Source organism: Acanthochromis polyacanthus, chromosome 5, assembly GCF_021347895.1.
Source record: "Acanthochromis polyacanthus isolate Apoly-LR-REF ecotype Palm Island chromosome 5, KAUST_Apoly_ChrSc, whole genome shotgun sequence".
Classification (NCBI taxonomy): Eukaryota; Metazoa; Chordata; class Actinopteri; family Pomacentridae; genus Acanthochromis; species Acanthochromis polyacanthus.
In genome coordinates this window covers 41,376,492-41,391,095 of record NC_067117.1, presented here as the reverse complement: position 1 = coordinate 41,391,095, position 14,604 = coordinate 41,376,492, and the positions used below count along the sequence as shown (strand labels likewise).

The 14,604-nt window shown below is 39.4% G+C and overlaps 1 long non-coding RNA gene across 1 annotated transcript; it reads right to left on the bottom strand.

Annotated features, from left to right (window-relative positions):
* Positions 1-12,148: 12,148 nt before the first annotated feature.
* LOC127533975 (uncharacterized) lies at positions 12,149-13,067 on the bottom strand. The gene is made up of 2 exons (XR_007941873.1): positions 12,655-13,067; positions 12,149-12,571 (listed from the first exon to the last, which is right to left on the bottom strand). It is a non-coding gene; the product is annotated as an uncharacterized LOC127533975 (long non-coding RNA).
* Between the last annotated feature and the right edge of the window lie 1,537 nt (positions 13,068-14,604).

Below are 14,604 nucleotides of genomic sequence, written 5' to 3'. Positions count from 1 at the left end.
TGGGGAAATTGTTACAAAACTAATTTGTTACCTTTAGTTACTCTGCAGAAACGAGCCATCAGAATTGCTCATAAAGTGAAGTATAATGATCACACTAATCCACTATTTCTTAATACCTTTAACTTAAAATTACAAGACTTAGAAAATTTTAAAACAGCTCAAATTATGTATAGAGCATAAAAAAATTCATTGCCCAATAACATCCAAAATTGATTTCAAAACAGAGATGCTCTTCATAAATATAATCTGAGAGGAACTGATAAATTATACCAGCCCAAAGTAAAGACAACCCTAAAGTCTATGTGTATCTCGGTGAAGGGAGTCATATTATGGAACAGCCTATCTGAAGAAATTAAAGCTTGTAAAAATTTAGTTAGGTTTAAAATCACATTTACAGGGCTTAAAGTGAGAAAAAATCCTGAGCCTGAATTTCTAAGATCCAATTTATAGTGTCAATAAATGTATTTAAATGTGTTTTAAAACGCACTAAAACACAATATATATGAGATTCTATTAATTCAGAGCAAATATGAGGTCATCTGGTGGAAATAATGCCCATTATGATCCCACTATTTTATTGTTGCTCAAATGTAAAACCTTACTTGGCCAAAACTTAAGACATTTTAGAAAGTGCCCAAAGTCAGATTTTTTTTGTGTTGATGTTTCAATACCACACCACTATAATTGCAAAGATTTATTTTAGTGTAAAGGGGAAAAAATCATGAAAATCAAGTACATGTATTATTAATAACTTTTAATCATTTTTATCTCTTCAGTAGATTTAACAAGAACTCAAAACAACACCAACCACAACAAAACTGCTACAAAACTCTGCTGCTTTCCTTCATAAGGCACAATTTTTACTTACAACATTATCTCAAGTGTCAGTCTCAAGAGAATATAAGTGCTTGGAGAACACTGTTTGAAAAAGTCATTTCTTTTTTCGTTTTTGCTTTGTGAATTTTCTGAACATTTTCTTTTTAACATGTTGTTCAAAATGTTGTTTGTTGAAATAAACTGCAAAACACAGACAACAGAATTAACTTGTTTAATATTCTCTGGAACACTACAAGAGAATAAATTGTCATATGTCACTTGCTATACCAACTTTGTATTTAAGCAGGTAATAAAAGTACTAGTATTAACTCTTAAATGCAATTTTAGTTATTGCCTCACAATATAAGATTCCTCTGAATAAGTTGATCATGATGCTGACTCTCTCAAACTCTGTAACTAGCAAAGAAATTCGGGCCTTCCTGATCTGGTTTATCTGGGTCCTGGCGGCAATGGACTGCTCATGCTGAAGAACTTCTACTCTGGCCTTTTCCTCTGGAGTCAGCCCATTTCTCACAAAGATGTGATTAAGAAGCCCTCTGTAGCACATAACCACACATACATGTTAGTAACTGCTCATTCGATACACCTCAATAATCTGTGTGATTAGTTTAAATCATTTGATTTTTAATTTGAACTGACACACATTTTGTTTGTTTTTGGTAAGGGAAAAAATGTATTCACTGTATAATTTGTTCAGTTGGCTTTCAATTTAAATGTTTCTATTTTTTATCTATATTTTGGGAAGAAAAAACGGTGAAAAGCAAGCTAAGAACATTCTTATTTAACCATCTATCCATTATTCATTTCACACAACCCATACGTTCATTCTGTTCTTACTAATAATATTTGCTTAAGATTGGAGATTTTTTGTTTGTGGCTAGATGTCATTCAGATGCATAAGGTCACAAAATCTGCTGAGAGCTATTTAACTCATTATTACAAACATCCTATATGTCCTCAAATAAAAAAGGTTCATATCACCTAAGCTACATTCAGTTTGTGCATATTTAACTAAACAGATGTTCTGAGGAAAATAATGGGACAAATCTGTATGGCTTGATCTTTGATTTTTTTCCTTTCAAAATAAAATCCAGCAAACTAAAGAGCTGTTTCTTTTTTTCTTTTTGCCGTTGTAAAACACATAGACAATGTTTAAAGATTAAGAAATCAAACAAAATCAACAACTTCTGTTTTTGTTACTTTTTTTTTAATTCAATACCTAAGCCCGCTTTTATTTTGTGGCGAAACCATGGGGACTGTGGGGCGTGCACACGCATCGCCACTGACGCACTTACGCCAATGGGGCAGCCCGCAGATCGGGGCGTGCCTCAACGTGGGCGGAGTTAAACGTTGAGCTCCGCCCACCTTGAACTAAACGTGGGCGGAGTGAAACGTTTAACTCCGCCCGCATAGCGCAGTTGAACCCTTGAAGAAGAAGAAGAATGTATTCGAGAAGAAGAAGAAGTTTCCAAAATGGAGGTAAGCACGTTTATCTTTTGTTTAAATGTTGCTGTTTTGCTATTTTGTGACAGACAAGGAAGGAAGTGATATTATTTTATCTCCAGTTGCATTATCTCCTTGCATTAGTTTCAAACTTACGTCAGACTTATTTATTTTGTCACGTGCTAAGTAGCAAGCCCATTAGAAAAGTGACGTTTAACAAAACATTTAAACGATGCCATTCCTTTTAGAATTAGACTGATTCAAAATATTCAGAATAATCTACTGGAATTGGAGGAGAAGCTAGAGGCGTGGAGGTTTGCCCTGGAAAGGAGAGGAATGAAGGTTAGCCGCAGCAAGACGGAGTATCTGTGTGTGAATGAGAGGGACCCAAGTGGAAGAGTGAGGTTACAGGGAGAAGAGATCAAGAAGGTGGAGGATTTTAAGTACTTAGGGTCAACAGTCCAGAGCAATGGAGAGTGTGGAAAAGAGGTGAAGAAGCGTGTACAGACAGGCTGGAACGGCTGGAGAAAAGTGTCAGGTGTGATGTGTGATCGGACAAGGTACGTTTTATCCGTTTGTTTCCTGGCTATAAAAGACACAAGCAGAAACAAAAAATCAAGCCGTTTTTTCGTTTTTTCGTTTTGAGCAAAAAACAAAAAAACAGGAAACGGTTCGTTTTTTCGTTTTTTCGTTTTCACCCCAAAATGAAAATACGACTCAATATTCCGTTTCATTCATGGGCGGGGCTTCGGACCCTGCCAGTGCACAATAAAGCTCCTGCCCATCACAATAAAGCTCTTGCGCTGGCATTCATAGACAGACTGACTTTCATTGTATTGCCTGCCCCCACTGCACTTCCCTAACTCTAAATCAAAGCAAGTCGTGTACACAGTAATGACAGTCATAACCAGTGGTGTAGTCTAGTTTTTTCTACTGGGTATACTCCAACCTCATAAACCAAAGCCAGGTCAGGTTCTCATATATGTGCGCGTGCACACACACACACACACACACACACACACACACACACACACACACACACACACACACACACACACACACACACACACACAGCACCAGCTCCTTTATTTCAAACAACCAATTAGATACTTATAGAGATTATAGCGTCAGCAGCTCCTCCTCCTGCCATCAGGTAGACCTGATGTTTCCTCTTCATCAGGTAGACCTGATGTTTCCTCTTCATCAGGTAGAGCTGATGTTTCCTCTTCATCAGGCTCCCTTTCCTAAATGTTAACCTTAGCTCCAGCTGTAGTGTTCCCTAAAGTGGCAGTATTCACAGGACAAGCAACAGGCTTATTAAAACACTGAAATAGTTTCATTTAGCTTTGCTTTCTTTTTCTTATTTTTTCTCCACTGACTGATGTTGGGTCATTAGAAGTTCTAGACTCATGTCCCTCTTCTGCTAAGCCAGGGGTATTCAGCTAAAATTCAGGGAGGTCCAGTCAGCAAAGGTCCAGAACATCATAATGTCTAACTTGAGTTACTGTGATATATGCTGATGTAACCTGGTAGTTTTATTAGAGTCTGCCTGTAATCAAAAACTGACCGTCAAATAAATTCAGTACGGTTCAAAAACATTTTGACATTTATTAATAAATAACTTTTATGTAACTGTATATCTTAAAATAAAGTGCAGAACTTAAAAAAGCATGACTGAACAACCTGAATCAACTTCTATACATCTTTTATAATACCTAAATCTCATAAATGTAAACATTTGAACACTTTTACATTTTTGTCTCATATCACTCCCCTAATATCTCTGCAGCTTAATGGGAGAGCTGAGCTGCTGCTTGTTTGAGCCGTTCTCAAAACATATTTTGATTATGTTCATAGTTGAGAAAGCTGCCTTACAGCTGTTTGCTGAGCCAAACATGTTCAGCATGTGACCACAGTCTGTCCTCTAGAGATGTATAAGGCACAAAAGATAGGACTCTCAGAGTCGATGCTTTGTAGTGAATCTGAAGAGCCGACTCCGAACGTATTTAATGGAGTATGGAGTTTAACACTGTCCTAGCAGAAAACATGTTACTGGATCCTAGATTAAAGAAGCTTGCCTTCAGTGACAACAGAGCTGTTGATGAGACACTTCAGAGAATATGAGCAGCAGTCTGACACCTCCACCATTAGAGGACCAAGTGGAGGAGGAACCTCAAACTTCTGCTGTGGAGGCTCTTTGATGGAAGAGCTACAGGAGATGATTCAGGAGAAATCCTCCAGCTGATGTGGTAATGGAGGATCATATCTAGAGGAAGTCCTCATCCAACCAGCAGACGACCCACTGAGCTGGAGCAGGACAAGGCCTCAGTCTGCCCCACCTGGTGAAGGTGATGGAGGAGAGACAACTTCTTCCATCTGAGAGAATCTTCTCAAAAACACGGCAGATATTCACTGAAAGAAGAAATGTATCAGCCCATCCAAGCTCAGCCATCTGATTTTTGTGAATGTCAGCCAGCTCTGAGGACATTTATACTGTTTGAATACTGAGTCTGGTTCTGGTTCTGTTCTGGTTCTGTGGGTTCATGTGCAGAGTTTTGTTCATTTATTTTTTGTGCAAAAAAGTTTGGTGGAAATAATAAACAAAAGCAAGAATACCTGTTTTTGTAACAGAGCAAATATACAAAATGAGTCAATTATAAGGCTTCTCATAAAAACACTGAGCGAAAAAGAGTTTGTCAAAACGATTCATATTTGCCAGGTTAGGCAAAAACGTGAGGCTACAAAGAATAATAAATTAGGAGCCATTTGGGAGCCAAAAGAACCGGCTTTTCTTTGGAAGCAGTGCCAAAAGCTCTCTGAAAAGAGCTGAACTTCCATCACTACTGTCCTCTTTGTCCCTCATCTCTCAGCTGCTTTTTGAAGGCAGAGCTGCGATGCAATTCAGCGACGTCATTGGCTGAGTAGCGTCACGTGGGATGCCTGAACTCGTACATAATTGGTCTGTGCGTTTCTGAGCCGATAGACCAATGATAAACACTGGAAAGCTGCACCGGTAAAATAGAAGCGACCTGTCAAATTTACACCCGTATAGACGACGTCTGGGTCCGGATCCGGACCGCGGTCGGCCTTTAGTGAACCCTGTTCTCAGCCAGACACCTTCCTCTGTCCCATACAGCTTCACCGCTTCCTGACACAGAGAAAAATGAACGTTATGTCAAAAAAACATACTAATACATGTGTTTGCGCATTTTTAAGTGGTTATATGGAAATTCGGACCGTATGTTTTGTGTCTTGTGCTCTAGAGGACAGACTGTGGTCACATGCTGATCATGTTTGGCTCAACATACAGCTGTAAGGCAGCTTTCTCAACTATGAACATAATCAAAATATGTTTTGAGAACGGCTCAAACAAGCAGCAGCTCAGCTCTCCCATTAAGCTGCAGAGATATTAGGGGAGTGATATGAGACAGACAAAAATGTAAAAGTGTTCAAATGTTTACATTTATGAGATTTAGGTATTATAAAAGATGTATAGAAGTTGATTCAGGTTGTTCAGTCATGCTTTTTTTAAGTTCTGCACTTTATTTTAAGATATACTGTTATATATAAGTTATTTATTAATAAATGTCAAAATGTTTTTGAACCGTACTGAATTTATCTGACGGTCAGTTTTTGATTACAGGCAGACTCTAATAAAACTACCAGGTTACATCAGCATATATCACAGTAACTCAAGTTAGACATTATGATGTTCTGGACCTTTGCTGACTGGACCTCTCTGAATTTTAGCTGAATACCCCTGGCTTAGAAGAAGAGGGACATGAGTCTAGAACTTCTAATGACCCAACATCAGTCAGTGGAGAAAAAATAAGAAAAGAAAGCAAAGCTAAATGAAACTATTTCAGTGTTTTAATAAGCCTGTTGCTTGTCCTGTGAATACTGCCACTTTAGGGAACACTACAGCTGGAGCTAAGGTTAACGTTTAGGAAAGGGAGCCTGATGGCAGGAGGAGGAGCTGCTGACGCTATAATGTCTATAAGTATCTAATTGGTTGTTTGAAATAAAGGAGCTGCTGCTGCTGCGTGTGTGTGTGTGTGTGTGTGTGTGTGTGTGTGTGTGTGTGTGTGTGTGTGCGCGCGCGCGCGTGGACATGTGAGTGCACGCGCACATATATGAGAACCTGACCTGGCTTTGGTTTATGAGGTTGGAGTATACCCAGTAGAAAAAACTAGACTACACCACTGGTTATGACTGTCATTACTGTGTACACGACTTGCTTTGATTTAGAGTTAGGGGAAGTGCAGTGGGGGCAGGCAATACAATGAAAGTCAGTCTGTCTATGAATGCCAGCGCAAAAGCTTTATTGTGATGGGCAGGAGCTTTATTGTGCACTGGCAGGCTCCGAAGCCCCGCCCACCAATGAAACGGAATATTGAGTCGTATTTTCATTTTGGGGGTGAAAACGAAAAAACGAAAAAACGAACCGTTTCCTGTTTTGTTTGTTTTTTTGTTCAAAACGAAAAAACGAAAAAACGAACCGTTTCCTGTTTTTTTGTTTTTTGCTCAAAACGAAAAAACGAAAAAACGGCTTGATTTTTTGTTTCTGCTTGTGTGTTTTATAGCCAGGAATCAAACGGATAAAACGTACCTTGTCCGGATTGGATAGTATAGTTCAATTATCTATCTCTGTTACAGAGAATAGAGCACGTGTTTGCTGCAAACAGCCGCGTCATTGCCACATGGTTTCCACCATCATCCACAAACCCCATGGATCACCTGCCGGTAATTTGTTAAAAAGTTTTGCTTTTGTAGTGGAGTTTGAGCATTTCATATTCAGTTATTGATATCTTTTTACAGGACAATGCAGCCAGTCTCCAGTGGGTTCTGCTTCCTATTTGTACCTGGACACTGGATACTCTGTAAATACATTTATATCTTCCTCTATTATGACCTTACACAACAAAGTTGCTCATTGCTGATTTACATTTTTTGGTATATTAAATGCATGGCAGCTTTGTTAGTATTTCTGTAACATTCCATAACTTTATGTGTTTGGTTATATTTGAACACATTTAGCAGATACTGAGGCCACAGGCTAGAGAGATTTTCTTTCTAGATCCCCTCTGTGGCAGCGGCTGGAGAGATGAGAGTAGAGTCCATCTAGTCAGGTTTTTAGGACACCTTCCAAGATCCTTCCTGGACAGTGGTAGTTCTGTTTTAAACCACTTGTCCTTTGTTTGTTTAATAAATGCTTCTGTTTTTATTTGAATGCATTAAAATGTTCCAAACAAACAAAACAAACAACAAAAGTGAGTGTTTGTGAGGGATAGAAGTAATTGTTACCTTATTCTTATTTATTTTTACATTATTCTATGCAGATGGAAACAGAACCATATGTTTTGTTTGTTTAAGCCCATTACAAAAACGTTTGATTTGAAGTTCCAGCCTCTTCCAACTTTGTTCCAAGTGTTGCTTTAAAATGCTTTATTGTACTTTTATTTACTCTTTGACCAGGCACATTGCTCACATCTCCTGGCCCTTGGAGGCAGCTTGGTGTGAATGATGTTCAGGTGAGACATTACTACATTGCATTTGCTAACATTTGCTATTTCCTTGCCATTCTTTTATTAAAACACTGCAAAGATGCTCCACCAACTGTGGCGTGTTTGTTTTGATGGTAAGAACTACTCAGTATGTTATATCGATGACCTCTATAAAATGTTTTATCTGCATTTAAAACACACTCTTTGTATTGAAAAACTGTATCCTGACAGAATGTGCATGATATTATATTAACCAGTGTCTCTGTACATTGTAATGGGGGCCTGTTGTGATTTCAGTGAGGTTTTGTGCAAATTGTGACACGTTATGCTTGACTCTAGCGATGAAGGTATTATTTTTGGAAACATATTTTAATCTTCTGCATTTCCTTCTTCACAGGAAAACATGCTGCAGATTAGAAGATGGTGGTGTCTTGTTCTCCTGCAGAACTTCCCCATGCTGTAAGCACCCTCAGTATCACACCTTTAAACCAGATTCTTTTAAATCACGTTTTACTGTATTCACTGTCATCTGACCTGCATGAATGTTTTCATTGTGAATGTTTGTTGACATTAAATCACCAAGATCTGAAGAAGAGAGATTGCAGCAAAGAAAAAGGCAACGAGAGCAGAAAAAACTACAGGTGAGAGGTCATGTGATAAATTGGTATATAGTGAAACTATTGCTCGAAGACTGATCCCCGCCACTTATTTCAGGATGTGGCTGAAGTCCCCCTGAAAATATTTAGGCTTTCAGAATCTGCCACTGAAGCATCAGGTATTGTTCCAGCCAGCATTGTCTCACACATATCCATCAAGGTTGTTGAGGTTCGATGTCACAGAGCAGTCATTATTTCTCTGTGTACTTAAAATCAACCACTTAAATCTTGCATTGTCATTGTGCCTGTATACACCACAATCTGTTTCCTTTCTAGATGAGGCTGAGAACAGGACTGGGAACAGGAAACGGGGTATATTGCCTGAGATGGGTAGTCTCATTTCAGTGTTTTCTGCAATCTCCGAGCCTTTACTTAAATAACTGTTTTCTTTATTTTTGTTTAGGAGAATCCTTTGATCAGGGATGCAATGGCGGCAGCCCGGTGGTGTGGGACCAGAACGTTCAAGGGAAAAATTTCCCTTCCCCAAGTTGTTACCATGGCCAAGGAGCAACGCGTGAGGGCAGTGGAACTCCTGTGTGTCTGTGATGGCCAGGAAGAAGAGGAGACCGCTGATCTCAGAGAACCGTTCCTTTTTCTTTTTAGTCTGCAGGAAGACTATGAGACATTCTGTCAAGAAATCGTTGACAGGAGAAACATGAAGGTGTTTTGTGCTTTTGACAGAAAAGAATAAAGTTGTGTTCAACGGTGCTGAAGCTTAATTCATTACATCTGACCCCTACAAATGTACATGGTTCGTGAGTTGTACAGACTCTGATATATTATGTCTGGCATAATCCTATACAGAAAGTCTCTATACAGAGATCAGAGATTATGTTTTTGTTTCAGTTATGTAGAATGAAGGCCAAGCTAAGAGCCCTCATTGATTTGAGGAAAGACATGTAACATAGACTGTCAGTTCAGTCTTATATCCTTGAGTGGATTAGTGACACTTTAAGAAAGTCGTTAGTGCAAAGTTTTGGAAATCTGTGTTATCAGCCAGGAATTACCATGCATGGTCAGGTATCAATGGCAGAGACATTGCTGCTGTCTCTGATCTCCTTTAATGTTGCTGATATAATTCAGTGTACAAAAAAATCCAAATGTGTCTATGTATGCTGTATATCACAAATTTCACTTCACTGTTTCAGTCCAGCTAGCCCTAGTTAGACAGGGTTTGAGTTAGGTGAAAGCTGAACCCAAGTAAAAAGTTGTGTCGGCTGTAGTATTACAACTCCTGGCAAAATGATGGAATCACCAGTCTGGGAGGACGCTCGTTCAGCTGTTTTAATTTGTAGTAAAAAAGCAGACCACAAACATGACAAAAAACTAAAGTCATTTTATTTTGCAACTTTCTGGCTGTAAGAAACACTAAAAGATATCAAGAGGGAAAATTGTGGTAGTCAGTAACAATCACTTTTTTAGACCAAGCACAGGGATAAAATTATGGAATCAATTCTGAGGAAAAATGATGGAATCACCCCATAAATTCTCATTCCCAAAACTAGCTCCCATATCAGATTAAATCTGCTCGTTAGTCTGCAGTTTAAAAGGAGTGATCACACCTTGGAGAGATGTTGCACCAAGTGGCTTGACATGAATCATGACTCCTACATGAGAGATGTCAGCTGAAACAAAGGGGAGGATTATCAGACTTTTCAAAGAGGGTCAATCATCACGAATTGTTGGAGATATCCCAGATTGGTTCTGCAAATGATCATCAAACTGACGTGGGACGAGAAAAATTGCAGCAGCAGCATCAAAACCAAGTTTATTTGGCCCAGCAGCAACAACCAAATCCACAGTCTGCATGAGCAACAAGCTGGTTTGGTTGGAAATCAGCAAACTGGTGTGCTGCAGCAACAACTTCCAGTCACTCTTGGTCTAAAAAAGTGATTGTTACTGACTACCACAATTTTTCCTCTTGATATCTTTTAGTGTTTCTTACAGCCAGAAAGCTGCAAATTAAAATGACTTTAGTTTTTGTCATGTTTGTTATCTGATTTTTTTCTAAAAAAAATTAAACAACTGAACGAAAGTCCTCCCAGACTGGTGATTCCATAATTTTTGCCAGGGGTTGTATATGTTGTATTTGTGGGATTTGATACTACAAGAAAAATGTTTTCCCAAAGAACTACTTTTTGGCTCTAGACCTGATCCTGATATAAATAGTAATGCTGATATAAAATTAATCATGACAGTAAATCACATAAGATGCTCGGTTTCTAGGCCAGCATTTAGAAGCTGTATTGACGTTTGTGAATGTGCTATTTAGTCTCCGCCACCAGATGGTGACAATAAATGAGTCAAGCTCAATGTGGGCGGAGCTCAACGTTTAACTCCGCCCACGTTTAGTTCCAAGGTGGGCGGAGCTCAACGTTTAACTCCGCCCACGTTGAGCCACGCCCCGATCTGCGGGCTGCAGTCAGGGGCTTCTCTCTCAATGGGGCGAGTCAACACAACGCGGCTCAGGGATCGCGGCAGCGGCTGCTCTCTTTGTTAATCAGCAGAGACACATCCTCTCTCCTCTGTCACACAAAGTCTGAGGAAACTTTAGTATCTGCGTCTTTGGGCCAAACACAAGCTCCACCGCTACTGACCAGTGATCAGCTGCTCGATTCTTCACCGCACCACTCACAGATTGGAGCTCCGTGCGCTCTGGAGAGACCAGGCAGCCAGTCATGACTACGTTGACTGGAGCTCTGCTACAGAAAGACAGTTAATTTTCTGCTGGGGTTCAGAACATACAAGATTTCTCAAATCTACTGAGATGTTTTTGATTTGAAATTAGAGTTACCTTAAATTAATAATATATATTTTTGATACTTTCTCTAGAAAAGCTTCAGGTGTAGCTGCTGGAAAAGAGCCTGCAAGTCAAACCCCGACGGGGCAGCAGCTTAAGATGAAATATAAAAACATTGTTCAAACAGGTCAGACCTCGGCATTATCTCATGGAGGTACTTCATGTTGATCATGTTTTACATTGTAAAGTAGCCTAAATATTAAGTGGCTGTTTGACTGTGCAGTTGTTTTATCCACACATAGCCTAAATGTCTGCATCCATATCATGTCCTGTTAAATAATTAAGACTATTTAAACTAACATAGACTTCTGCTCAGCGAACAGAAAGAAAGCAGATGCCTGTAAAACGGTGGTATAAAAGGTCATGGATGCATATATATATATATATATATATATATGGCATGCCGTTTAGGAAATTATATATATAATGAAAGTCGATATATATATAATGAAAGTTGATATATATATAATGAAAGTCGATATATATATAATGAAACTTGATATATATATATATAATGAAAGTTGATATATATATAATGAAAGTCGATATATATATATATATATATATATATATATATATATATATAAAGTTTCATTATATATATATAAAGTTTCATTATATATATATCGACTTTCATTATATATATAATTTCCTAAACGGCATGCCATATATATATATATATATATATATATATATATGTCCTCTATGTATTCCCAGTTATCAGTAAAACAGATTTACAAACTGCATTTGCTGAGAAAAATAAAAAAAAACAGATTAGGAGGGCAGATCTGGAAATTGAAACACTGGAGCACAAGTTAGAGGTGGTGATGGTCACAGGTGAATTATGTTAACTACTGGAACATGAACTGAACTATCTCTTTTATTTGTAGGAAATAAAGAAGAGCAAATGAAATGTGTATCATGTCTTTATTTGCTGTGGTGGTGATGATGGAGACTTAAACTCTAACGTGATTATTGCATACGGTGTCTCTGACTGCTCTGCTGTCCTGGATAGCTGCAGGTGGATGGGCTCATCATCTGGGTCTTCAGTTTGTAGGGCAGGGTGTTGCTCTCCTCTAATAGTGGTAATATTATGAAGAACAACACATGCCACAGTAATATCACAGGCCCTCTCAGGGGTCACCCTGAGGAGACGTAGGCTCTGGAAACGGGCTTTCAGCAGGCCTATGGTCATCTCCACCCGGGCTCTGGTCCTGCAGTGAGCCCGGTTGAAGTTCTGTTGGGGGCCTGGTTCAGGGTCAGGGTATGAGGTCATCAGCCTGGGTTGGCATGGTAACCCCTGTCACCCAGCAGAAGGCCATCAAACTCTCCTGTAATGTATAGTGGATACATCAGAGTATATTAAAGGAGGGAGACAAGAGAATTCTATTGTGAAAATCTTTAGGCTGCTGACCACGCTGCAGTCTGTTGCTCAGGTTAGACTCTCCATAAATCCTGGAGTCATGAACAGACCCAGACCACTTGGCCTCCACATTAGAAATGATGCATGCAGCATCACATCTGATCTGGACAGTGCAGAGAATGACAGATGTTGAACTATGATGCAGTCTTTAACATTTAGAAACAGTAGTCAGTCTACCTGTAGCCTACCTGCACATTTATGCTGTGAATGGACTTCCTGTTCATGATGTGAGGGAGCTGTGATGGGGATGTGTGTGCATCTATGCAGCCAATCACACTGGGAAATCCTAAAAGAAATTAAAATGACTAATCCCAGTCTGAGGCTGCAGCACAATGTCATGAAGAGAATATGATTTAAAATGAACTTAACAGATCTCTACATCATTCACCTGCAATCCTGTGGAACTCCTCCTTGATGTTCTGACAGGTTTGTGTCCACAATGATGAGTAAAAGTCGTTTCAGAGCCAGGAAAACTTTTCTGAATGTCCTGCATACAGTTGTCTTACTGTAGTGCTCTGCATCTCCGACATTATATAAAAACTTCCATTTGCAAAGAACCGCAGCGCAACACACAATATCTGCTGGATGTGAGAGCATGACTGGTTGGTAATGTAAATGTAAGGACGGATTAGGTTGTTTATGTAGATTATGGACTTAAAACGATTACGAAACGGTACCGCTCAAACCTATAATTGTCCGGAAATGCGAGAACATTTATGCTCGGTCTGATAACAATCTACCGACGAATATTTAATTATCTGTGCAGTAATGCTGCTCCTTTATCCACTGGATCGTTAATAAAAGCTGTTCTACGCCAAAACTCGCTCGCTTACTGACTGAATGAATGAGGAAATGAAACAGCGTGTGGCTGAAAGAGGGCGGAGACAGAGAGAAACTCGAGGTTTTCTCAGATAAACCTGCTGGTGACCAGGTTAGAGTCATAGAGTCTGTTACTGCGGTAACTGACCGAGAGTTTAAGTTACCCCTCTTTGTGAAACAGGCTAGAGTTACCCCTCTGTCTCAGGGTTAAGTTACCTCGCTTCGTGAAACGGAAAACTCTGAGTTTCCCTCATTTCAGGGTTAAGAAACTCAGAGTTTTCAGTGAACCTGCTTCGTGAAACAGGCCCCAGAGGAGATTAACGGGGTTAAGGTTTTTATTACTATGAAAATGGGAATGCTTTGAAGGTTTTGATCACTATGAAATGGAGATGTTTACAGAAGAGTTTGATCACCTGTGAAACCAAGAGATTACTAACTTGGTAATGGAGCAAGTAGTCTGGAACTAAGATAAACTTGAATTAAATGCTCACAGTAAAGGTTCATTAGCTCTGTATAGATTTTGGGGGATTTCTTGTCAGTCTGTGTGCATTGTGCAGAAATGTACAGTGTGGGTGTTAGTGAGAGTTAGACGCTGACATCAGCTTCTCCTGTTTCTCCACCAGAGGCCTGTGCTGGGCGGCAGATGAACCAAATACATGAATAGACCGGATGAAAGGGCTAAACAGGTGGTTTTGGTTCATCCGGACCACGCGGGGGCCATGAAGTCGGTGGATGGGGGAAGTGCACAAGTGAGGAGGGGGGAGGATGTATGCTGTCATCGTGTATGTAAATTAAAGTGTGATGTCATCACGTATGTAAATTGAATATGATGTCACCGTATATGCAATTTCTGAAGAGAAGCAGTGATGTTCTAAAATGCACCTGTTGGAATATATTTGTTGGGAGTTGTTGTGGGGTAGTCACTTGATGCAAACCAGACAACAGTTCTGAGCATGAGGGATTTTACCACAGAACTTTGGACGGGTGATTCAACATGATCTGCAAAGGAATATGTGTTCTACTGGGATTATGGACTGAAGGACTGCTCTTACTGCTGTTTGAGGATTCTAAAAATAACACTGACTGAAGGGACATTACTGAACTCTATCATTTCCAAAGGAA